Genomic DNA, 25,541 nt, shown 5'->3' with positions numbered 1-25,541 from the left:
TGCAAAGTTAATCATATAGTGCTGTAATAGTAACCTGAACACCCTTGGGGTTACATATCAGGATATTGATGATATATACATTTATGGTGTATATATATATATATTTTTTTTTTTTTTTTTTCCTGTGTATATATTACAGAAATATTTCAAGTTACTATTATAATATCAATTGATCGAAATTTATAAATTATTTTGCTTATTTTGTGAAGTAAAAATTCTAGCCGTCATTCGTGTTTTTTTTTTTTTTTATTATTTTATTTATTTTTTATTTTTTTAGATTCGCCACTTCATTATAAACTTGCTGTTGATAGTGAGGCAATGTGGTTAGTTCCGCTTTATTTGTTGCGGATGAAAAATAAACAAATAGAAAATTTTGGAGGAGTATAATCATAACAGATATATATATATATATATATATATATATATATATATATATATAAAGAAGAAGTTGTAGAAAATAATTGCATAAGCATAAAAGTATTGTGATTACATTTGTTTCTATAAGTTCGGCGAACATGCTTTTAAAGTAAGCAAGCATGCTTCGAAATTAAAGAGACGAAGCTATGCAGATGTCATGTAAGTTGAAGTGAGTTTTAATATTTTTCTGCATTGAGCCATCGGAAACATAGAAATGCTCCTTGGTTAATACGATACTACAATTTTTTCCAGGGATCTTTGCTAATTTCAATTTATTAAAAGTTCACCTTTATCGTAATTTTTCTCCAATATCTCTTCCTCCTCCCCCCATTCTTATACATCTTCGTAGAAGTTATCGGCAGTTAATTTAACGTTTTCAAAATCACGCCGTTCTTCCATTTTATCCTAAATGTCTTTTATTTTTCAAAAATGATATCAAATCACAGGCACACACTTATTTTAGTCCGGATGCGGTGTTACGAAGTTTGTAGTATTAGTAACTTGTATTACAGTCATTTGTAATACAAGTTACAATAGTATGACGAGAAAGACTAGTAAGCCATCCTAATTATCGCGTTGCATTAATTTCAAAACAGTACATGCACTTAAGGTGAAATGTAGCGAATACAGATAAATGTTATTACTTTTCATATTTCATTAATAAACATTGATTTTTTGGATAATGTCAGTGCTTTCCATCAGAATAACCATTATTAATAATATTTTATTAATGCATATCGTAGAGAAGATGAAGCAGTTTCTTTTATTGATCATTCCTTGTGACTAGAACTTAACAGTTATTCCTGTTATATCTGCTATCTTCCGGTTTAAGAAATATGTTGCTATCACCGTGGTAAGTTAGGACTAGCAGGCAGCAATTTAGATGCACCTCCATACAGGATTAAATGGAAGAAAATTAGGAACTGCACAGAAGCTTTTCCAAGCTTCAGAGACAATTTTTGGAGTCAGCATCAGCACTGAAAGTACTTTCTGAACTCAACAAATATGGCTGTATTAATTTATCTGAAATTCTGGAGGAAATCATTTTAAGACCCTCTTCAGCTATAGACTTAAATCCAGCATTAGAAAGTTCCAGGAAAACTAGGTCAGTAGTAGTCAAAGGTAGTGAACGAGTCTGAGGAGATATATGGGATAAGGGTTGATAATGGTGAGCATGTCGGGACAGTTATGGAGAAGTCACAGTTGAGAGGTGGCATGGGGGACTGATTATAGACTTAAAAATGAATTGTTGTGTTTATTTGAATGCTTAGAGTATCAGAAATATGGGAGATTAAATTGTTGCACTGATTGAATATATTCACCCAGAATTATGCAGTAGGTGAAATGTGGTTAGATGAAGTTGATATCTTGACAGGAATAGAAATGGAGGGGATATAGTGTTTTTACAAGGATAGAAAGGACAAGGAAGGGCGATAGCATGGGAATTATGTCTACCACACTGCCCCAAAATCACTGCGGTTTCGAGACTGTGAGGTGAAGGTTGATGGGAAGAGATAATTAGTTGGCTGTTATTATAAGCCAGGGAATGTAGAGAATGGTGACAAAGAAATGTATATGCAAACTAGTAAACAAAAGAAGGCAGTGATTCTTGGTGATTTTAATTTTGGTAAGATAGATGATTGAAATGAAGAGTTAAATATAGAGATTAAGCATGCAGTCTGGAACAAGTAGTCATTGTGAAGGCAGCACAGAAATAAATAATGGAAATAATAATTTGCACGAGAAGTACAAAGAGCAAGCCAGGAAGGAGGTTCAATTGGTAAGCACAGCAAATATAGTATGAGCAGAAATTAACTATGATAAATTTAGTTTAATCCTTTATCCCAGTGAGAGCAAACAAAGTTTGCACCTGAAAATATCTTCAGGACTGAATATAGTGTTGTACTATCTTACCTGGGTAAGGATTAAACTAAATTTATCATAGTCTAACCTAGTGAAAAAATAAACTTTCAGAAATTAACTAATCTGGCAAAGAATTAGAATTCTAGAGGGTTTTTTAGATATGTGACAAGTATGAGAAATATCAGTTATGGAAGGTCATGATAATGATTGAAAATGGTAGATTGGTAACTGCTGCAGAGGATATAGTTGAGATATTCATTGAACAGTTTATCAAGATATTTCATTGTCATAAGTGTGACATGAGCAGCTTGAGTGTAGAGGGTATGGCAGGGAAGGGACTGATGGTGAGCAAGCAAGAAATGTATATGTGAGGAATTAGGTTAATTTGATATCTTAAAGCAGTAGGACTTGTTTACATATCACTGAGTGTCTTGGGAGGGGGGATGCTCTAGGGAGTTAACAAGCTGAGTCTCTGTTGAAGTGAAATGAAGGTAATAGTGAATGAGTCCCAGTGAAGCAAAAAAGCAGTAAAATTATTCCACTTCCCAAAGGCGGTAATAATACTAAGGCTAAAAATTATAGGCTAGTCTGTGTGTGAAATTGTGATAAAAGTGTTAGAGAGGTAAGTGAATTTAGTTACCAACTTGTTGTTGTGCAGTAATCTATCAAAGCCTTTACAAAATTTAAATATACTAATGCATATGCATCTCCCTTGTTGGATATGTTCATAAGGTAATGAACATAGGCTTTGATAGATTACTGCACAACAACAAGTTGGTAACTAAATTCAAATGCACGGGGGGGAAATTGGATATTAGAGCAGTGAGTTGGATATGTGATTTGCTGTCAGAAAGGAATTGGCAAGTTATGCATGACAGAATGACATCCTGAAAGAAGTTACTAGTGGTATGTTGCAAGGGTCTATTTTGGGACTATTATTGTTTAACTTCTCTGTTAATGTAATTAGGACAAGCTTAAGATGATGCAGGGTTAGAGGGGAACCCTGCATCATGAGAAATCGTGACCTTACAGGAGGAGGATCTAAATAGATTTTTGGAGTGATAAATGAGCAGAGATGCCAGTTCAGTATTGCAAATGTAAGGTTTGGAATGCAGGGATGGAAAAACAAAGTATAAAATTGGTGTGTATATATGTGTTTGTGGGGGGGGGGGAACATTGAAGGAGGCAGAAATGAGAGATCTAGGAATAGTGGTGGACAAGGACCACCACTATTCCACTATTCACATTTAGGGATAACATTGTTTAGGGATCAAGTTGCCATCTGTCTTTGCTTTGTTGTGAAGACATCACAATAGATTATGGCAATGATGAAGAGGACATTGATATGTAGAAATAATGAGGTTATGGTTCCATTTTATAAGGGTCTTGATCAGGCTATATATGGATTACTTGTGTGCGAGTTTAGTCATGGGGGTGAGGATATATTGGACAGAGTCCATAGATTATTGATTAAAGTGATTTATGGTCTCTGAAATATGGGGTATGAAGACAATTTGAGAGACTGCGATTTGCAGAGCCTCTTGAATAGGAGGAGGAAGGGAAGGTGGATAAGATGAGACATATAACTTTGTAAGAAGATATGACCCACTGAATTTTTGTTTATATTCAAAGAATTTCATAGACTGGTCACAAAAGGTGAGTGACTTTGCCACTCATCTTTATATCCTTCCTACCGCTTTCTCTCTTCTCTAAAGATCTGCATGCATTGGTCCAGATGTGGCCTTACTTAATCCTTATAAAGAGAGATAAAGACTTAAAGAGAAATATCATTGGCAAACAACAGAATAGTTTCTCTCAGATCCTTTCTCATCGTTAATGTACAAATTAAACAGTAGCAGACCAAGAACAAAGCCCTGTGGTACGTCACTAATCACAGGCCTTTTATTGGACTTTGCTCCTGAATAAACTACAGTCTGGTATCTCTCAGTCAACTACTTAACCAGCTTTATATTCATTCCCACGTGCTGCAATTTCTTAATTAGAATTCCATGTCGTGTCCTGTCAAAAGCCTTTGCAAAGTCCAGCAGCATCACTGTAAATCCATTACCACTATTCAACTTGGCTGTCACTGTATTATAAAATGAGCAAGTTACTGAGGTATGATCTGCTCTTCACAAAACCACATTATCCTCCATATAGTATCCCATTTCTGTCCATCTATTCCTGTATTTTGCTCTTCAGCAACTTCCCCAGTACCTTGACAATGACTCCTGATATGCTGACCAGTCAGTAATTATATACATCTGTCTTGGAGTCCCCTTTATGCAGTGGAACTATTCCCCCCCCCCCTCTTTCCACCTTGGGATGAATCCAGAGCTGAGACTCAGATTAAACAACATGATCCAAGTCACTGCCAATTTGCTAGCACCTTCTTGTAAAACTCAAGCTGGTATACCATCTAATCCCATAGCTGTATTCAAGGCAAGATTCTTTAATATGGTGTGCACCTCCAGTTAATTTACGTCAGTTTCTATATAAGCCTTTTTCTCTTGTTACTGTAGTATCTCCATTTGGATAATATACTGTTGTAATATGTTTACTTAGCAATGTTACTGTTTCATCTGATTCAGTTACCATTGGCATTCATTAAAATCATTCTGCCATAAACATGTGTCTAGCTATATGTGGACTTCTGTGAAGAAAGGATATATGTGGAATTATAAAGAGTGGTGGTTATGACAAGCTTAGGAAACAGCTTGGAGCTATAGCATGGAATGAGGAGTTGAGTGATATGAAAATAAATGCTGCTTGGGAATTGACAAAGAAATACATAACAGCATCAATGTGTGAATGTACTCCAAAGGCCAAAAAGATAAGATAGATGTAAAATGGATAAATGAGAGGCTTAAGCATGATATCTGGAAAAAGGTACTTTGGAGGCAGTGCAGGATGAATAATGGTAATAATCAGTTACATCGAAGAGTATAAAGAACAGGCCAGGAGAGTGACAGTGACTCGATAAGGAAAGGAAAGTGCAAAATGAGCAGAAATTGGCAAAACAGGTGAAGAAAAACACAAGAGAGTTTTTTAGATATGTGGCAAGTAGAACAAAGAAAGATCATGGTAAGATGATGTTAATGGATGAAAATGGTAGAATGGTAACTGCTGCTGAAGATATTGTTGAGATATTTAGTGATTGATTTATAAGGACGATTTAAATTTATAAGTTATTGATTTATCCTGATCAGAGTGGAATCATTAGGAACTTAAGTGTAGAGGACATAGGAGAGGATAGCTTAATTGTGAGTTAGCAGGAAGTATTTGAAGAAATAAATAACCTCGATATCAATAAGTCAATAGGATTTGATGACTTATCACCATGCATCTTAAGGGAATTGGTAGTAGCATTGGCATGCATGTTTAATAAGAGTCTTACAACAGCACAAGTTTCAATGGAGTGGAAAGAAAGTAAAATTGTTCCAATGTATAAAGGTGGTGATAAGGCTGTAGCTTCAAATTATAGGCCGGTCTGTATATCTGGAGTTGTGGTGAAGGTACTAGAGAAATTGGTGAGAAGAAGGATACAGAATTGAGTTGAAAACAGCAGTATACTTTGTGGTTATCAGCATAGGTTTGTTAGGAGGAGATCATGTTTTACTAACTTATATACTATAACAAGGTGATGAATATCTTGAACAGAGGAAATGCATATACAGTGGTGTGCTTGGATTTGGCAAAAACTTTTGATAGGCTCCCACATGACAAACTAATAAATAAATTGAAACAGATGGGATTGGATAACAGACTTCTGATTTGGATCAGTGACTGGCTGTCAGCTAGGTATCAGAAAGTTGTATGTGGGGTGCGGCATCCTGTAAGAGGAAGGTCACTAGTGGTGTACCGTAGGAGTCAGTTTTGGGACCATTGTTGTTCAATTTGTATATTAATGATATTGAGTGATATGCAGTTGTTTGCAGATTTGCAGATGATGCAAAATTGGGGAGAGCAATGTAGAGTCAAGCAGAAGTTAAGGCCTTGCAGGAGGACTTGACCAATGTGGCCCCTGAATTTCAGCTCCTTGTCCACCACCACTCCCAGAGAAAATGAAAGATCTGGGAGTGGTGGTGGTGGACAAGGATCTGAAATTCAGGGGCCACGTTGCACAAGTTGTGAGGACATCACATCGGAATAATGGCAATGATGTGGAGGACCCTGACATGCAGAAATAAAGAGGTTATGATGCCATTGTATAAGACCTTGATCTAGCCTCATGTAGATTATTGTGCACAGATCTGGTCACCGGGTTTTGCACAAGTTGTGAGGACATCACATCGGAATAATGGCAATGATGTGGAGGACCCTGACATGCAGAAATAAAGAGGTTATGATGCCATTGTATAAGGCCTTGATCTAGCCTCATATAGATTATTGTGCACAGATCTGGTCACCGGGTTTTCATGGTGACGAGGATATGTTGGAAAGGGTCCAGAGAAGATTCAGAAAGGTTGTCAGTGGTGTTTGGAATTTGGAGTACAAGGACAGATTAAGAGAATGTAAATTGCAAAGCCTCGTGAATAGTAGAAAGAGGGGGTGGGATATGATTGAGACATATAAGCTAGTCAGGGGTTATTATCAGGTTGACATGGAGATTTTTCATAGATTGAGGGCGTGAGGGAGAAGGAAGAAGAGCCCTTTCTGACTCCATGGAGGGCAGATATTAATAATAAACATTCTTCCTTTTACTTGCAACATACTGAAAGAACTCTTTATGATTCTTTGGCTTATACTGCTAATTTCCTTTCATACTTTGCTTTTGCCTTTCTTACCATACTGGTTGGCTTGTGATTTGTACTGCTCATGTGCCTGCTAGTCACCTTGCTTCTTGAATTCTCCCAACATATTTTTCTTTTTTTTTTTTGCAACTCCAGCTTAATGATGATATTCATCCATTTAATTCCCACTTGATTTATTCTCCTGGCAATAGGTATGCATCTGTCATTACCTCCATCAGACTCTTCTTTACTACTTCCCATCCACTATCAACATCCAGCCCTTGCAATTTCACATGCCATAGCAGTGATCCAAGCAATCTCCGAAGCTTGTCATACTTCATCATCATCGGTGGTCCTAACAGGCACTTAAGCTCCCGCGACCTTCCAACTATACTTGGGCTTTGCAACAGTAACTCGAGGATAAGGTGATTAGTCCCATGCCTCCTGTGTATCCTATGTCTGTAGATGCATGTGTTCGTGGGGCTGGTTTGCCTGTTCTGGGGGGACGAAAAACCTGAGTTTCTGGGTGAAAAAAAAAAAATACCTACCTCCATATGAGACCGGCTAACTCACTTTTTGTTGAAAGAGATTAGATAAAGGTTTCTCACATCAATGATGGGAATCAAACCCAGGTCTTTCTGACTAAAGGACTTTGTCTATATTGGCTTGTCATACCTACCGATCCTGTAATTCCACATATACCAACCTGATTGGCAGAGTTTTTAGTGTATTCGCTCTCCAGCCAAAATGCTGTGGGTTCAAATCCTGCCGTGGGCATGGATGTTTGTGATTGTCTGTGAAAATACTAGTGGTGGTTGGCAGCAGATGATGATGTGGTTCACTGTAGTTGGTGGATTGAGTGGTGGAGACAGAGAACTGTAGAGGAGGTACCCTCCCTCGATGAGTCTTTGGACTCCTTGAAGGTGTCATGTAATACTAATAATAATAACACCCATTTTAACTGATAATTCCATACATTTAGGCCACCTCCTAGGTCAAGACCATTTGATCATTCTCATGATGCACTTACTAGTTCTATCACTCTCAAACCCCATACATTCCACCACAAGCTGCCTGAGAAAATTATTCCTTAGTAACTGCATACATCCCATTTCCTTGCTCTCATGTATCCATTACTCCTTCCAGTCTATATTCCCACAGTTGAAGTCCCCCTGTAATAATTACTCATCCTCCACTCATTTAGCTTATTTGCCAATGCATACTGTTCTTTGCATCCTCTGATCTATAGAAGCATGTCTCACTAATTGCAATACCTTTTTGCCAGGATGAATAAACCAATGCCAAAAACTCCTCCCCCTTGTTCTAAATGCTCCTGGCATTAATGTGCATGAAACAATACCCCCCCTCCTCCTTTAGGCCCACCACTGTCATCATCATCATGCATATCAAGGATTAAGCCTAGCGTCTCTTCTGGCCTTAGAAGTCATCTTTATTATTATTATTATTTGACACCTCCAGGGAGTCCAAAGACTCATCGAGGGAGAGTGTGCCTACAGCATCGAACAATTGTTCCCCTTCCAACTACTAACCGTGCTCAAACTTACTTAACTGAGCCATTAGTAACAGAGGCTCTTCCAATCGACCAACCTTTGCCGGTAATGGTTGGTCATTTAAGAGGACATCCAGGTTTTCTTTTTCCTAATGGCTTGTACTTAGCCCACCACTATACTTATGCTTTATAGTAACTATTCTATTCAGTGGTACAATCCTGCATTTATTTGTCTCACTGGTATCTATGTAATTACTCAACAGTTACCCCCCCTAAAAGTTCTAGTTTCCTTGATTATGCACATCCACCTTCACTTCATTCAAGAATACTTTTTCCAGATGAACCCCAAATCCATTCAGATGGAAGCCATCCTTGTTGTATAAGTCCTTTTGTTCATCAAACTCACGACACATCCACAAATTCCACATCATTCCTCCTATAACTTGTGCATCGACTCATTCACTATTATGGTCCTCCTTCAGAACTCAACTCTGTCATACTTGAGCAACAGACTCAGTCTCAACTCTCTTACTCTTTTCTTTTGCTACTTTCAAGTAACTCTTTCATGTCCTCCCTCATATCATATTTTTCTCTTTTCAAATCGTGTTCCAGCCAAATAATAAATATTCACAAAAAAGGTCCTGGGGACAAATGTGGAAATTATAGAGGCATTGCTCTCTTAATTTCAGCATCTAAACTATTACCCTTTTGCATCCTAATAGCCTTGCTATTTTGTACCCAGGAAGCACGATTTTTTTCCTCTCAGAATACAAGACTCTCTGTAATTTTTCCTTCTCTCTTAGTAAAGCATTTCTTTCTCTTTTCTCATACTTTCTTTCTGTTCTCAGCTAAACCATTTGCCAAGCGTTTCTGCATTCACCCCAGCTCATGCTTTGTTCTGTGCATAACAGCATTATCTCTCTCATTACTGGAAACTCTTCATTTTTTACATTTGTTATACTACTATGCCTTTGATCATCACTCTCTCTCTCTCTACACTCTCAATCCGTTACACTGTCAAACGTTTTTCCAGTCCTGAGAATCGAACCTACATTTCTTGGATGATAGACAGGTATCCTAACCACTAGACCACACTGGAAGTGTTGTGATCCTGTAAAGGTCTAAATATAATAATTTGAAAGTAACTTCTTTAAGTCTGTAACACAAACTAATTTTTAGATATTAATTAAATAACCAGTGTTGAAGATTGCTGCAAAGTAAATTTGTTTTATAATGAAGAGTATATCAGCAGTTTTTTTTTTTTTTTTATGTTATATAGCTACTGTAGCCAAGTTATATAACTTGGCTACAGTAGCTTGTTGCTTTCTTGTTAGGAGATAAAAACTACTCATACTTAATATAATAATGCATTAAGTTTGGAGAAAACATGAAAATCATGTTTGGTTCATTTTTCTAAAAAATGAAAGGAGCTATTGTTATTATATATGGGTATCTCCGTGGAGTCAAAAGACTCACTGTGGGAGACCTCCTTAAACTTATTCACTGTAAGGGTATTGACAAGTCACTAGTCCACACACACACAACTTCCAAGGGTAACTTCTAGTTCTTTTTCTCTTTCTTTGTCATGTATTGAAAAAATTCTCTTGCATCAAACCCTTTAAGCACTTATAAGTTTCTATAGGTCTGTGGAAGCATTCCACAGACCTGTTACTAGCTTGGTTACTCATCTCTGAACCCTCAAGAAATCCAGGTGACTGAATTTGTGCACACTATTCAAGTATTAATTATCCCTTAGCAATTGTAAAATTGCACTTCCATCTTGCCATGCCCCATTTCTTCCCTCCTGTCTATTAATATGTCCCCATAGTTGAAGTCTCCCATAATAATTGCTCAGCCTGCATTCATTGTTGTAATCTGTTGATGCACGGCATTCACAACTTTCTGTGTAGACCCCCTTGGTCTATAGCAGCAACTAACAGTATATTTTATCCTGTTGGTCTCTATCTCACACCAGGGCTTCAAATGAACCATCTCCCCCAGACCTAAAATCATCCATAACTTTTATTTCTGACTAAAGTCCTTCATCTATCATCAGCAATACTTCACTTTCTGTTCCCTCTCTCTTCCCTGAAGATATAGTGCCCTTTTACTTTCTGTCCCTATAACTATCATTTGCTGTCATTCAGGTCCTACTGATGCCTAAAACTCATCTCCTTTATTTCTGATACTTCTGGCATTTGTATACATGCATTTCAGCATTTCAATGCTCCTTCTCTTAAACTTTTGATATCAGTCATATGTTTTTGCACTTGTCACTTTTTTTAGGCAGTGCATTCCACTAACAGACCACTCTGCAACTAAAACAAAAAAAAAACTTCTTACTCCCTCATACAACTTTCTGGAATGGCCTCTTATTCTACCCCACCCCTCTCTCCACTTTATGGAAAAATCCGTTTTATATGCCGGCGAAGGTTGGTCGATTGGTAGAGCCTCTGCTACTAATGGCTCAGTTAAGTATGTTGAGCGCGGTTAGTAGTTGGAAGGGGACCAATCGTTCGATGCTGTCGGCACACTCTCCCTCGATGAGTCTTTGGACTCCCTGGAGGTGTCAAAAATAATAATAATAATAATAATAATAATAATAATAATAATATTAATCTAGTATAGACTTCCTCAGCAACTTATAAATTTTAGTCATATCACTTTTATGCACTAGGCTTTGCAGATGGCATTATATCAATCTGCTGTTATACCCAACATTCAAGAAACCTGAATGTTGGGTATAGATGACAAAATGTTTAAAGATGACAAAATGTCTAAAGTTGTTCAACTAATGAACAACTTTATACAGTAGAACTGTAGCCTTTATTTCTGCATGTCAGTATCCTGATTGCCATTGTTTCCAAACTTTCAGGTTAGGTGGTGCCTAACTGTCATTTCCCTGTGCACTATCTTCTCTGGAACGTATTTCTCCCCCTCTTTACTGGGGAAGACATGACTGATAAACATATACACTAGTTGCCAAAATTGTGGAAACCTTTTGGAAAAAGGTTTCCACAATTTTTGAGGTTTGATGGCTCATAACACCACTTGTTTTTGGTGTAATACCATAAAATTATGTATCAATGGAAAGATAATTTAATCAAGAATGTAATGCAATAACTTTTATGAAGGATTTTTTTATCAGAACAGCAGTTATAAAGAAGAAAAGTGAAGCACATAGAAAAAATGAAATATACAAATATTCTCACAATGTGAATTAATACGTAGTTGGGTAACCTATAGCGTTAATTATGGCCTTACAACACCTTCCCATGGAGTGAACCAAGTTTTTTAGTTCTGCAGCTGTTGTAGTGTGAAACCAAGATTGAATTCATCATGAAGGTTATTTTCTTGATCATAAATTAGTAAATAATAATATTTGGTTTACCGATCAAGTGTTGATCAATTTTATTAACTGAACCAACTAGTTTCGCCACACTTATCTGTTGGCATCTTCAGGGCACTTACATATAGGTTTAAACAATCTCACAATTATGCGTAACTGCAAAACTGACAAGAATAAAAAACTGACTAGAATAATTGCAAATAAAATAGTATCGAACATGAGTGAAACACGTATCGCGTGTACAAGATCAGCTAGCTGTTGCTGAGGAACTTTCTGTAGTTTGTATTAAAGTTCATTTCTTCCGTTTTTAAAGTTCTGATTAGGGTTTTCCATATCTCTGGGGAGTATTAGGCCTTGGTTTCTGTTAAGGTTTACAGTAGAACGGGCGACTGTGGCTGCTTCTTTGAAAATTCTTGAATGGTAATCTTCCTCTATGTAAGGGGAACAGCTTTTGTCCCACTCAATGACATGGTTAGTTGTAGAGAAATGAGACGACAGGCCAGAAATGTCCTATCTGTTGTTTTTGACATAGCCAATGTGCTCCTTTTCCATGCTCATGGAAATATTAATATTCCATGCTCATGTGGCTCTAGTTACATCAGACAGACTTCGAGAAGCCTCGAAATCAGGCAAAAGGAGCACATTGACTATGTCAAAAACAACAGATAGGACATTTCTGGCCTGTCGTCTCATTTCTCTACAACTAACCATGTCATTGAGTGGGACAAAAGCTGTTCCCCTTACATAGAGGAAGATTACCATTCAAGAATTTTCAAAGAAGCAGCCACAGTCGCCCGTTCTACTGTAAACCTTAACAGAAACCAAGGCCTAATACTCCCCAGAGATATGGAAAACCCTAATCAGAACCTTAAAAACGGAAGAAATGAACTTTAATACAAACTACAGAAAGTTCCTCAGCAACAGCTAGCTGATCTTGTACACGCGATACGTGTTTCACTCACGTTCGATACTATTTTATTTGCAATTATTCTAGTCAGTTTTTTATTCTTGTCAGTTTTGCAGTTACGCATAATTGTGAGATTGTTTAAACCTATATGTAAGTGCCCTGAAGATGCCAACAGATAAGTGTGGTGAAACTAGTTGGTTCAGTTAATAAAATTGATCAACACTTGATTGGTAAACCAAATATTATTATTTACCAAGATTGAATTATGGCTTCTGTTAATTGGGTTTTATTGGTGGGTTGCTTCTGACTAACAAGTTTCTTTAGTCGGCTCCATAGATTTTCGATTGGGTTAAGGTCTGGGCTATTCCCAGGCCATTCCAGCAGTGGAATATGATTATCTTGAAACCACTTTTTGCACACAGCATCAATGTGACATGGAGCTGAATCCTATTGAAATATAAATGCTCCACATGTGATTTATATAAATATAAATCACATGTGGAAGGCTTCAGTTTGGGCTCAAGTGTTTCATTTATGTATTTTTGGGCATTTATATTCTCATTAATCATGTAAATTCTGCCCACACCTTTTGATCTCATACAACCCCAGATCATAACACTAAGTGGATGTTTCATGGTAGGTAATGCAATCAGAATTCAAATCTTCTCTGATTCTTCTCCTTATGTATTTTATGCCATCACTACCAAACAGGGAGATTTTGGTCTCATCACTCCAAATAACACTGTCCCATTGTTCTGCTGTCCAGTTAACATGGGTTTTAGCCCAGTTTAATCTTTTCAACCTTTGTTTGAGAGATAAAAATGGCTTTTTTCATGGAATTCTAGCATTTAGACCAAATTCCTGCAGTCTGCGCTGAACAGTCTTTGCAATCAAATTCACATTGTATTGCGCCATTCCTCTGTCACGTAGGCACAGTTTCTCAATTCTTCTATCATCACTTGCTGTTATGCACCATTTCCTGCCTTTACCAGTCTGGTTTTGTAGTGACTGAGTCTCCTTATACCTCTTCAAAAATTTAGAAATGCCACCTTTGGTTACGTTTCCACCAATTTTTCTTCTAATTTCTTCATAACTGTAGCCTTGTTCACTTAATAGTACTATTTTACATCGCTTTCTGGGTGACCAGTCAACTCTTTGCACCCATTTCTTTAATTTTATTACGTTTTACAAGCTCACTAAATGAAAGAACACAAAAAAACCCAACCAACTTAATAGCAATCACATAACACACTGACAAATGTCCTCCTCTCAGCTCCGATACATGACATCAATAGCTCAACTTATTGGCTCATTGCCAAAACAAGATAACCAGATTGGCTCTCTAAACACTAATGCTCATTGGCTACATTCAAATGAAGGAAAGCTACTTCATATCAACTTAAGCAAGTTGTACTTCTTTTTTCTGGTTATTTGGCTATAACTTTTCATAGAATACTGATAATTGAACAAACTTTGTTGTATTACATTCTTGATTAAATTATCTTTCCATTGATATATAATTTTATGGTATTGGTTGAGTTTATTAACACCAAAAAAGATTAAATTACACCAAAAAAAAAAGTGGTGTTATAAGCCATCACACCTCAAAAATACACTTTTTCCAAAAGGTTTCCACAATTTTGGCCACTAGTGGCCAAACATAAGGAAATTATAGGATGAAACACACTCACATCTCTGCATAGGAATATTAATGGTTGGAATGTTCTTACTGATAATCTTCTTTCTTCATCAACTTACACACAAACACTTTTTATAACTGTAAACACTTTATACAATAAATGGCACTAATTGAAATAAATCTTTTAAGCAATAACTGAATTAATCAACGGTTACAATGCACATAATCAAACGTTCTTGCATGAAGTACTACTGATCACTTATGAATTAAGGTAACACACAATAATTCCTTGACTTGAAGTTTTATATGCACAGTTGTCCATTCCTCCAGCATTCAATTAATTCTTTAGGCACTATAATTCTAAACACAGCTATCGTTAAACTTCAACTTTACAGCCTCTACTATTCTCTAGTTACTCCGTGCTATGCTTAGATTCTGTGTGTCCTTGAAAGGTCGGCCCTGAAATTAAATCTCAACTCTAGTATCGCTATTCATTCAGTAGTCACTCAGCTGTCTTCCGTAGCTATAATTGTTATTCTACAACTTATTAGCTAACCGCTTCTCGACTACTGGACTTTTAATTAGCTGCTTGAGTGACTTGCCGACTCACTATTATCACACTCTGATTCCTGAATGCCGAATTAGAATATCCTCTGATTCCAACCGAATACCAATCCTCTCTCTCTCTATATATATATATTTTCAGCATTCCTTGTTTATATATCCGTTCTTCCCGTCTAAATTGTTCTCGTGATCTCTTTAACTAAAACTCTTTTTTCATTAAACTTTCAACATTCTCCTCATGCACTGTTCCAAACTCGCGCTCGCTCACTTACATACGTCTCCATGACAACAAAACAAAACAATAAAATTGAGCTATTGCATAACGTTAAACTTCTACAAATAGGAATAAATAGAGAATATTTACATTTCAATTAATCCGCAGTTAAATTATCAAATACATGTTCTTATAATATTAATATAGTAATAAATAAAATAGCTTAATAATATTTAATACAGTCTTTTCATTATTAATACATATATCTTTGATTAATTAATTAAATATTAGATAAAATTAAAGGTAGTTATATGAATATTAAATTGTAAAATACGTTGTTTACATTAAATAATATTTACAAGTCTAGCCTTTGTGATGGAAGATCATGTTGGATTCTGAAGCAAATAATAATTACTTAAATCTCTATATATTCAGAATCCAACACTAGCACTCCTAACAATTTCATCTTACCATCTCTTCCTTGATCTTCACCTTTGCCTACTACCATCCATAATTCTCTATTCTTGCAGTGTCTTGCACTGTTCAACCCATCACCATTTTGAATGTATAATGTAGCTAATGATGTCCTGTATAACTGTTGTCGATCTTACTTGAATGGGAAGGTATCCTGACTGTCACACCGAGCATATTCTTTCCATTCTTTTTTGGATAGTTTTCAATATGTGAATCATATCTTGAGTTAAATTCTATGTTTCACTGTCACATTTAATTACAGGTAAGCTGATCAAAAGCTTTTCTCTTCAGACTAATGGGGATATCACCTTTGAAGATACCTTCATTCTCCCAAAAGTCATCCATCATTGTATCATTTTTAATTGTTGTAATTGTCCATATTTTTTTTATGATTTGTCCCATATAAACATATGAATCTACTCTCTCTCTCCACTTTTTGCTCTTCTAATATAATTATTTTTGGTATTAAATTTGGTATTATGTTGTATGGAAAGCAAAGTCTTAAGTATGAGAAGAAACTGGCTTTGCAAGCTAAAGACAACCCAAAAGAATTCTGCAAGTAAAAGAAAGAATGAATATGAAAGAATAACTCTTCTAAATGCAGATAGCTTGAGGGTGACAGATGCAGAAGAGGTTGTTCAACTAATGAGTGCCCATTTTGTTAATCAACCTGATATGCAACATTGAGCTCACTGCTACCTCTAGTTAGGTGTATGAGGATGTTATTAGAGATGTTGCACAAATTGAATAAGAATTCAACAATAGGGATGGATAGGATATCAGCACATGTGCTAAATGAGTGTTCAGCTGAAGTAGCTATTCCTTTGACCAGGCTATATAATATGAGTCTCAGTCATTGCGCAAGGGTGGTGCAAAGACCGATGCATCCAAATATTAACTAGTTAAAATCTCAGGAGTGGTGGTGAAGATTTTGGAAAAATTGGTTAGGGCTCACATTCAGAAATGAGTTGAGAGTGAATCTCTACTTTACAATGAACATCATGGCTTTACTAAGGGAAGGTCATGTTTTAGCAACTGCTCACATTCTATAATAATGTTACTATTGAACTAGACAAGGAGAATAGATATACCATTTATTTATTTATTCATATGGAGTTTCCTCCCTTTTCTTCCCCATCTCTATTGGGGCGAGTTGAGCCCCCTCATGGGGGGTTAAGTATTTATGGCTGTAGATCCGTGTGTTCACGGGGGCCGGTTTGCCTGCTTGCGGGATGAAAAATCCCAGATAAACTGGGGGAAAAACCCTACTGTCCACGCCCAAGACTGGCTAACTTGGCTATGGCTGAGGAAGATCCTTAAGCTCCTCACATTGGGGACGGGAATTGAACCCAGGACACTCCTTCCTCAGGCATATGGTTGCGAAGCGCAAAGCCACTAGGCGAACCGTGCAGATGATGCACCATGCTACATTTGGATTTTTCTAAGGCTTTTGACAGAATATAGCATGGTGGGCTGTTGCATAAATTGGGAAATATGGGTTAGGTTTATAAAATATTGGAATGGATAAGAGGATGGCTGACTGACAGATGTCAAAAAGTGGTATACTATGGATGAGTTTGCAAGATTTAAGATAACTAGTGGTGTGTCACAAGGATAGGACCAAGTCCACTGTTATTCAATTGTACATTCATTATACCTTATTCCCAACACATGGCTATTTGCTGATGATGAAAATATAGGAAGACAATCGGAAATGCTGCTGATATACAGAATTTTGGAATAATTTGAATAGGCTGGAATTGTGGACATGTGAAAATGGATGTCAGTTCAATGTCAATAAATGTTAAACCATGCACTTTGGCATCATTAGATATTCAGTGTTGTGCTATATTGATGGGATTAATTATGCCATCAGAAACTGATCAGGCTACAAATCTTGGAGTGCTAGTAGATAGGAAGTTGAAGTTCAGGGGCATGAAGCAAAGACTGCAAATACAATTCAAAAGATAATTGCGATGCTGAAACGAACTTTCACATGTAAAGATAAGGATGTCATTTTGCCTCTTTACAAGGCCTTGATAAGACCTCACTTGGACTATTATGCATAGGTCTGTCTGCTGGTTTCCATTGTGATTCTGACAGATTGATATAAATGATACCTGGATTGTAGAATACTGATTATGAAGACAGATTGAGAATTTGTAGACTGCAAACAGGAGAAAGAGGGGTGATATGATTGAGACGTACAAACTTCTGAAAGGATCATACAGGATTTCAGCTGATGGAATTTTTCATTTTATGGATGATGGACAAAAGACAAGAGGACATCTTTGAAAGTTGAGAATGAATGCCCCTAAGAAGGGGGTGAGGACTAGATTTTTTTTCTCATTGAGTGGTGCATGATTGGAATGGATTGCCATTGGGTGTGTGTGTGTGTGCAAGCAGTGTGAATGAATTCAAGAATAAGTATGATAGCTGGTGCGTGTAGTATGTGACCTCTCTCGATGAGTCCCTGACTCCCTGGAGGGTCTCTCAATAATAAATTGTCATACATCTAAGAGCCCGTCCCTGTTTCGATGTTTTCAAAACTGCTTCAACATTGCTCTTCTATAATAATTTTTGGCACATCTGATTCACAACTCTTCTTGAACTTGATTGTCTCTAAATTTATTTCTTCATCAAAATAAAATTGTTTATAATTTTCTTGGATTATTTTATCCTCCTTTCCTTTTATTATTATTATTATCATCATCATTATACTGGTATCTCCATGGAGTTAGAAGACTCATCATGGAAGATCCATTTATTCACAGTACCAATCATGCTTCTCCTTAAACTCATTCACTGACAAAGCATCCACAACTATCTCTGGAAACCCCTTCACCACCCACTAAAAAAAAAAAAAAAAAAAAAAATTCTTCTAATACCCTTGTTAACTACACTCTTACACAACTTCTACTGGTGAGCAGAGGCATAGCTAGGGAGGGGTGATCCACCCCGGGCGGCACTTTGAACCTTTTTTAACTTTTGCAGTTTAATTCTAAAATACGGTCTTGAGAACTCATTTCCAAATATTGTAAGACTACTGCGAATTTTCCTCACAATTGCTTTAAGTGTTGCTAGTCGTAAGAGATGTTTTTCTAAATAAAATAAATTAAGAATTACTTACATTATTATGAAATAGACTTTGCCAATGTCATCGATTTTGCTAACAGGAAAGCAAGAAAAATAATATTTTAGAATGTTGAAATTAAAGTTTTACTTCAAAAATAAACATAGTGTTTTAATTTATCTTCCTGTACGTCGTTTGACTTTTTGTAGTATTTTTGGTATGTATTGAGAGGGGTGGCAAAAGCTCTAGCTACACCACTGCTGGCGAGCCCCTGTTCTCTCTTCTTGCCATGTACTGAAAAATGTCTTCAGTTTCAATCCTATAAAACCCCTTTAATAACTTAAATACTTCTATTATGTCTTCTCATTTTCATCTATCAACTAATTTTTGAAGCTTACAGACCATTGATTTGTTCTCATAGGGAACATTCCACAGATCTACTGCAATCTTTGTCACTTGTCTCTGGATCCTCTTCACAACATCACTGCAGAATCTGGGAATCCAGATCTATGCAGAGTAGTCCGGATGTGGCTTTTAATAATGCCATATCTGGATTAAAGTTTATACGAGGGCGGTCTGAAAAGATCTTGGCCTCAACCATGGATGGCAACACTATTGGGACAATTTTTTTTTTTCTAAGCTGGTACATCTGTGATAAGCATTCATGTGAAATTGCAAGTCATTCTATCACTTCGTTTTATACAGCTTGTCTGAAGCAAAAGTGTTGTCTGTATCCCTTGAAATGGATAAAATTGAGTATTGTATGGTTATAAAATTCTTTGTAAAAGAAGGTTTGATGCCAAAAGAAATTCATTTCGAAGTTCATAAAAGTTCATGGGCACTCTTCTTCTTCATTTTCAACAATTAAGAAATGGGCTGCTGAGTTTAAATGTGGCCATACTTGCCTTGAAGATGATCCACATGAAGGATGTCCAAAAAGTGTAACAACACCAGCAATCATTGATCAAGTGCATTATATGGTATTGGATAACTGCTGAGTCAAATTGCATGAAATTGCTGAGACTATAGGCATTTCAAAAGAACGTGTAGAATATATTTTGCATGAAGAATTATAAATGAAAAAGCTTTGCGCAAGATAGGTGCTGCACTTGCTGACAGCAGATCAAAAATGCTCTCGAATGAAAATCTCTGAACAGTGCTTGTAGCGTTTTAACAAGAATAAAACTGATTTTGTGCATCGATTTATTACTATGGATGAGACTTGGATTCACTATTACACACCAGAATCCAAACAGCAGTCAAAACAGTGGATAGAAGCTGGTTGTTCAGCACCAAAGAAGACAAATTCGGTTCCATCAGCAGGAAAGGTCATGGCATCAGTGTTTTGGGATGCTAAAGGCATTTTGTTTATTAATTATCTTGGAAATGGTAAAGCAATAACCTGGAAAAATGATTGTGATCTTTTAACCAGAATTAGATGAAACAAATTAATGAGAAAAGACCCAGTTTAGAAGAAAAAAATCATCATCTTTCATCAAGACAATGCATCTGCCCACAAAGGTATTTTGGCAATGGGACAATTAAGGGATCTGCACTATGGATTGTTGGAACATCCACCCTATTCCCCAGCTTTGGCTCCCTCTGATTTCTGTCTCTTCCCAAAACTAAAACTCTTCCTCGCTGGTCAGCGTTTTTTTCTTGGAATCAAGAGGTGACTGCCGCTGTAGAGGGGTATTTTGCAGATCTTGGTGAGAACCACTACAGGGAAGGGATAATGGCACTGGAGTATCGCTAGAATAAATGTATTAGTCTTAAGTCTTATGGTGAAAAATAAAAATAATTTTGAAATTATAAATTCGTTTTTTCATTGTTAGACCGAACTTTTCAGACCACCCTCGTGTAGGGGAACAGTAACCTCTTTATCCTTGCTTGTTAGAGTGTTCTTCAGAAACGATGCAATCTGATGTGCTGTTTTGGTTACTTTCACAATATGCCCTCTAAACTTAAACTCCCTGTCCACAATCAAGCCCAAGGCTTTGGCCTCATCAGTTTCTTTCATTTCAATTCCATCAGTATAGTATACACAGCTTCTGATCTCTTCCCACAGTGCATCACCTTACACTTGGCCATGTTAAACTGTTCAGCCATTTATGTTTGTGCATACTGCTAGTCTGTTTAAGGCTTCCTTCAGGATCTCTGCATCACCTTTTTACTATTTCTCCTCCCAGTTTAGTGTCATCAGCAAAGAACTGAATATTTCCTGCCAAATCATTTGCTATATCATTGATATATAAATTAAAAAATTACAAATCAGGATATTCCAGTTGGCACTTTTGAGTAAGTCAGAATAAATGTGTGCTCCTTATTTTACCATTTTTCAAAGTGATTTTCCACTTAAATTTCACAAATTAAACTTCATAGCAGCAATTCACAAAAGGATTAATTATCATGGAGAAACCCATAACTACTCTTTAAGTGTCCCTGTAATAGTGATTTTTTTATTCCTATAATATTGGCCACATGCAAGCACCTGTTCGTGCCTACCGTTAAAAGTAAAGATGGTGACAATAAAGCCCAATGATGACAGAGTATGCTGGGCATATCTGTTGTGGTGCAGGCATCCAACATTGATGTATCCAATGATACTATCAAGTGTCACAGCTGCAGACTAGAGGTTAGACCCCAAAATTGGCCTTCTAGGCAATTTCTGTCAGCAGTGGTCGCACGCTTGGGCATACAAACTTCTTGTGAACCTAAACCAACATTTCTTCTGCCCATTGTTCCTCCCTTCAGTGAAACAGGTCTTCATATTAGAAAAACGCTTTGAGCAGCACCTCACTACTATTGATGAAACCTTCTCTCACAAAATTAAATTAATTGAAACTAATTAGAACAGGTCTACGACCAGCACATATAAATGAAAAATCACCTGCCGCCAATACAAGCCAGCACCATAGCCTCATCACATCAAAATGCATGACTCGATCGAGGCTAAAAACATAAAGCTTTCTCACTGAAAGTGATGATACCCTGAAGGAAGATATCACCAAACTAAAGGAAAAATCTGGTTTTGACTGCACTGCAGCAAAATCACCAGATGCCACTACTTTGCACGTATGAACAAAAAAGTGACTGGATGACTTTCCTGCAACCTTTGACACACCTGTAAGTGCATCACAACTAATGAAGGCTGCGAACAACTTCAGTTCTCCCCAATTATGTATATGAGGCTAACCCAACCTTACATTTACCCAGTGCAAACAAGGCTGACGACCTCACAAACAGCTGGAAGAAAAATGATACAGCTGTGATAAAACATAGTACATAGTACATTGACTACTAAAGAGGAATTCTAGCGCAGAAATCAAGCAGTGTTTACAGCCATCTTGAAAACCAAAATACAAGTACTGCATAAGGAATGTGTATGACCCACTCAGTCAACAACAAACCTCATGGGCATGCTGATCACCTTTTTCTTTATAATCCCTCCCCAACCTTTTTTCTGTGATCAAGAGGTGCTTGAAGAAAGCTGTATACATTCAGATACAGTTCTCTTCAAGCACCTCTTTATCCCTTCCCATGCACCAACATCTCTCCCCTCCAAATTCTTATGCCATTGCTCTGTTGAAAGCTGTCTTCTCAGCTTATCATAATCACCTGCTTTGTAGTTTCCACATATATCCCTTCTTGATAGAAAATTTTGCATATCTGGCAATCTCCAAGGTCAGGACTACATGATCACTTTCTCCAAGCAGAGGCAGCTTAATTAGATTGGTTATTGTGTTAAGTTTTATGATGTAGTGATCAGATTCAGCACTCTTGAATCTTGTTTCTTGAACAACATATAATATGTTGCCTCAGGTAATTATCTCAGCATCTCTATAAATTCCATTTCCTTCCCTGCTTGTGACCATTCCTCTTTTCATTCTGTGTCCCCATAGTTGAAATAGCCCCCCCCCCACCACCACCAATAATAATTACTTGACATGTATGGGAAAACCCTCTCTTGATGTGAATTTGATATGCACGAAAATCATTTAGCGATTGAGTGAAATGATACTATTTCCCCCTTTAAGTGAGTGATTAATCAGTTAATGCAATTTTTTTATGTTATGCGAAATTTTACGTTGCATGAAGTTTTTTTGTTGCCAATCTTCAGTTAGTGGAAAAGCTGGAAGTCTTTAAGAGACATGAAAGTGGTGCTAGTAATACAATGATTCTGTAGACTCGCTGCATCCCAGGTCTAGCACAATCATTGTATTACTATGTAATACAAAGAACAAGGAAAAGTTGCTACTGCTTCTTTAAGCATGCAGATCACCTGAAATAGAAGTCATTTAATGATCGAGATGGAGTGTCTTTTATTACTCAGGATTGAGGATTATAACCAAAAAAAATACCTCTTAGTGTAGGGAATATTGAGGCAAAAGCTCTCAAAACACCTGACCTCCTGCGGTGTCCAGAGCGCTCCTGTCGGCCCTTGAAAATCCGAGGGATAGAGTGTGATTTTCGTGCCGGACCATACCCATATCCGCAGCAGATCTCCAAGGTGAACAGCCTCTAGTAGATAGAATAATGTAGGTAAGGGAAGTTGGCAAGACGGATCTGTAACATTAGGACAAGGATTGGCTCTGAGGACTGACCCAGTCAGGATGGGATCCGAAGTGAGTATGGCACTGCACCGGGACTGGGCGAAACTGTCCAGTGATGGAACAGTTGAGCCCAGACCAGTGTCGGGGGGCCTTCTCGTGGAATGTTTCAGACATGCCAGATGGCCCATCTGGCGCGACTGTTTTGGCTGGCAACTAACAGCGGACTCAGAACTGGCACGGACCAAGGGAATCCGACTGTCTAATTAAAACAAAGCATGTTGAGAAGTGTTGCTGCCAATGTGATTTCTTCCCGGTGGTCTGAATGTTTAAGTGAAAGAATATCAATCAAGATCACGGCTAATTGGCGGGATTAAACATGACTCTCCTTGAGGTAGACATGTTGGATGGAGCTCTGGTCTAGCCGGTGAGATTACTTACAGTTTCTATTGGAATAATTCATCAGGGAAAGCCTGATGTGTGCTGACAGCACAATTGTTGACTTTTTTTTTTTTTAGCAATTTCTGATGATATAACAGGATAATAATAAGTATATATATAAGTTTTTCAGTAGCATACGTCATCAGAGGGGAGCCTGTTGATAGCTACTGAAAGTAATTCCCGGTGACTACTTTCGTTATACGTGGTCCGGACGACCTTCGAGGATCCCAAAGAGATATGCCTGACCTAGTTGTGGACCCAAGAATGATCGAGCCTATGTGCTGTCTTTAACGTGGAGTTGATCGCCCACTCTGGCGAACCTGTGTGCCCATCACACAGGTTCGCCAGAAATGTCGGGAAGACGTAGGAGTGCCCGAAAAGGCCCCTGCCGTGCCCCTTTGCAGCACACCTTTGGGAAGTTTATTTCTACTCACGGGTGTTTACAGTGGTTTGTAGGTCGTGAGATTTGCTGAGTCGAGGACCAATATCTGTAAAAGGAATATATTATATTTCAAGTTCCCTGATAAGTAGTTGAGAATTTAGTTTCTAGATGTAAGCTAGTTTAAGTTAGACCTAAGCTTGTTTTTAAGTTAGGAACAAGAAATCATGTGCTTGGTCAAATATTCGAGAATGAAATTAAGATGCAAATTCAAGTGGCGATGAGGTACGTTAAAAGGTAGTGCTAGCTGGAGTTGATTTCATAATGTTACAGTGCGATTGCTCTGACGATGAGGCCACTAGAATGGAAGCATCAAGGCAGCCGTTGAGAGTATGCGACAGCTGCTTCCTACTCCACACCATTCGGGTGTGATGTGCAAACACCAAATTGTCCTCAGGCGACCTAGGTACTGGTCTGGGTGTCGTGCTTCCTTATAATTTTGCATTAATTATTTCCACCTTGATATTCATTGTCCATTCCATGATCACTCAATAACTGGCGGTAAGTATGACAGGACCAAGTACAAAACTCTTGATCCTTGTGTTCCATCCACCACATGCTATCTGAGACAGTTGTTCAAGAAGTTCAAAAATTCAGTTCTGCTAGTACTGAATGCTGTCTTCTCTGCCCAGTTTATACCACCGTAGTTGAAGTCTTCTCCCCCCCCACACCCCCATAATGATCACTCGCCAAATTAATTTGCCTAAATATTTTTGTTCATCACCATCTGTATTTCCTGATCTATAGCAGTATTCTAATATATATCCACTTTTACCTCACACCATACTCTCAAACCATTACTGATATTTTCCCTCTGATTTCTATCCTGAGAGGACACAGTTCATCTCTTACCATGAGTAAAACTCCACCATCCCTATCTGTGAAATGTATACCCTTCAGTTTCTATCCCTGTCAGAACTTTCTCCTCGTTTAGAGGTGGATGAATTGGAGGTACTTAGGATATTTCAGAAACTCAATGTAAATACAGCTGTGGGATTAGATGGGATATCAGCTTGGGTTTTGCGAGAATGCAAGGGAATCGGCATGTCTCTGACTATGCTCTTTAAGTCTCGATCTGGTAGAGTTCCAAGGGAGTGGGAAGAGGACATAATAATTTAATTGCATAAGAGAGATTCTAAGACTGCAGTAGCAAATTCTGGACCAATCAGTATCTGAGGCGTGGTGGTAAAAGTACTAGAAAAATTGGTCAAAACGAGAATTCAAGAATGGGTAGACAAAAATATGATACCCTATGAGGGTCAACATGGCTTTGTGTGAAGGGTCAGTCATTCCTTAGTAATTTACTAACTTTTTATAATAGAGTAACAGCTGAATTGGATAAAAGAAATGGCTACATGCTTTATCTGG

The 25,541-nt window shown here is 37.4% G+C and overlaps 1 protein-coding gene across 1 annotated transcript in view; it reads left to right on the top strand.

Moving 5' to 3' along the window:
- Positions 1-474: 474 nt before the first annotated feature.
- Positions 475-25,541, top strand: part of LOC150100811 (serine/threonine-protein kinase svkA-like) — a 230,343-nt gene continuing 205,276 nt past the window's right edge. Inside the window, exon 1 of the mRNA XM_090401906.1 lies at positions 475-576. The gene's annotated coding sequence lies outside the window, so the exon portion shown is untranslated. The remainder of the gene's footprint in view (positions 577-25,541) is intronic.

Source organism: Typopeltis vanoorti, chromosome 12 (assembly GCF_054136105.1).
Source record: "Typopeltis vanoorti isolate ZY-2024b chromosome 12, IOZ_Tvanoo_1.0, whole genome shotgun sequence".
NCBI lineage: Eukaryota > Metazoa > Arthropoda > Arachnida > Uropygi > Thelyphonidae > Typopeltis > Typopeltis vanoorti.
Note: the sequence above shows the minus strand (reverse complement) of the source record. Positions and strands in the feature narration are given on the sequence as shown.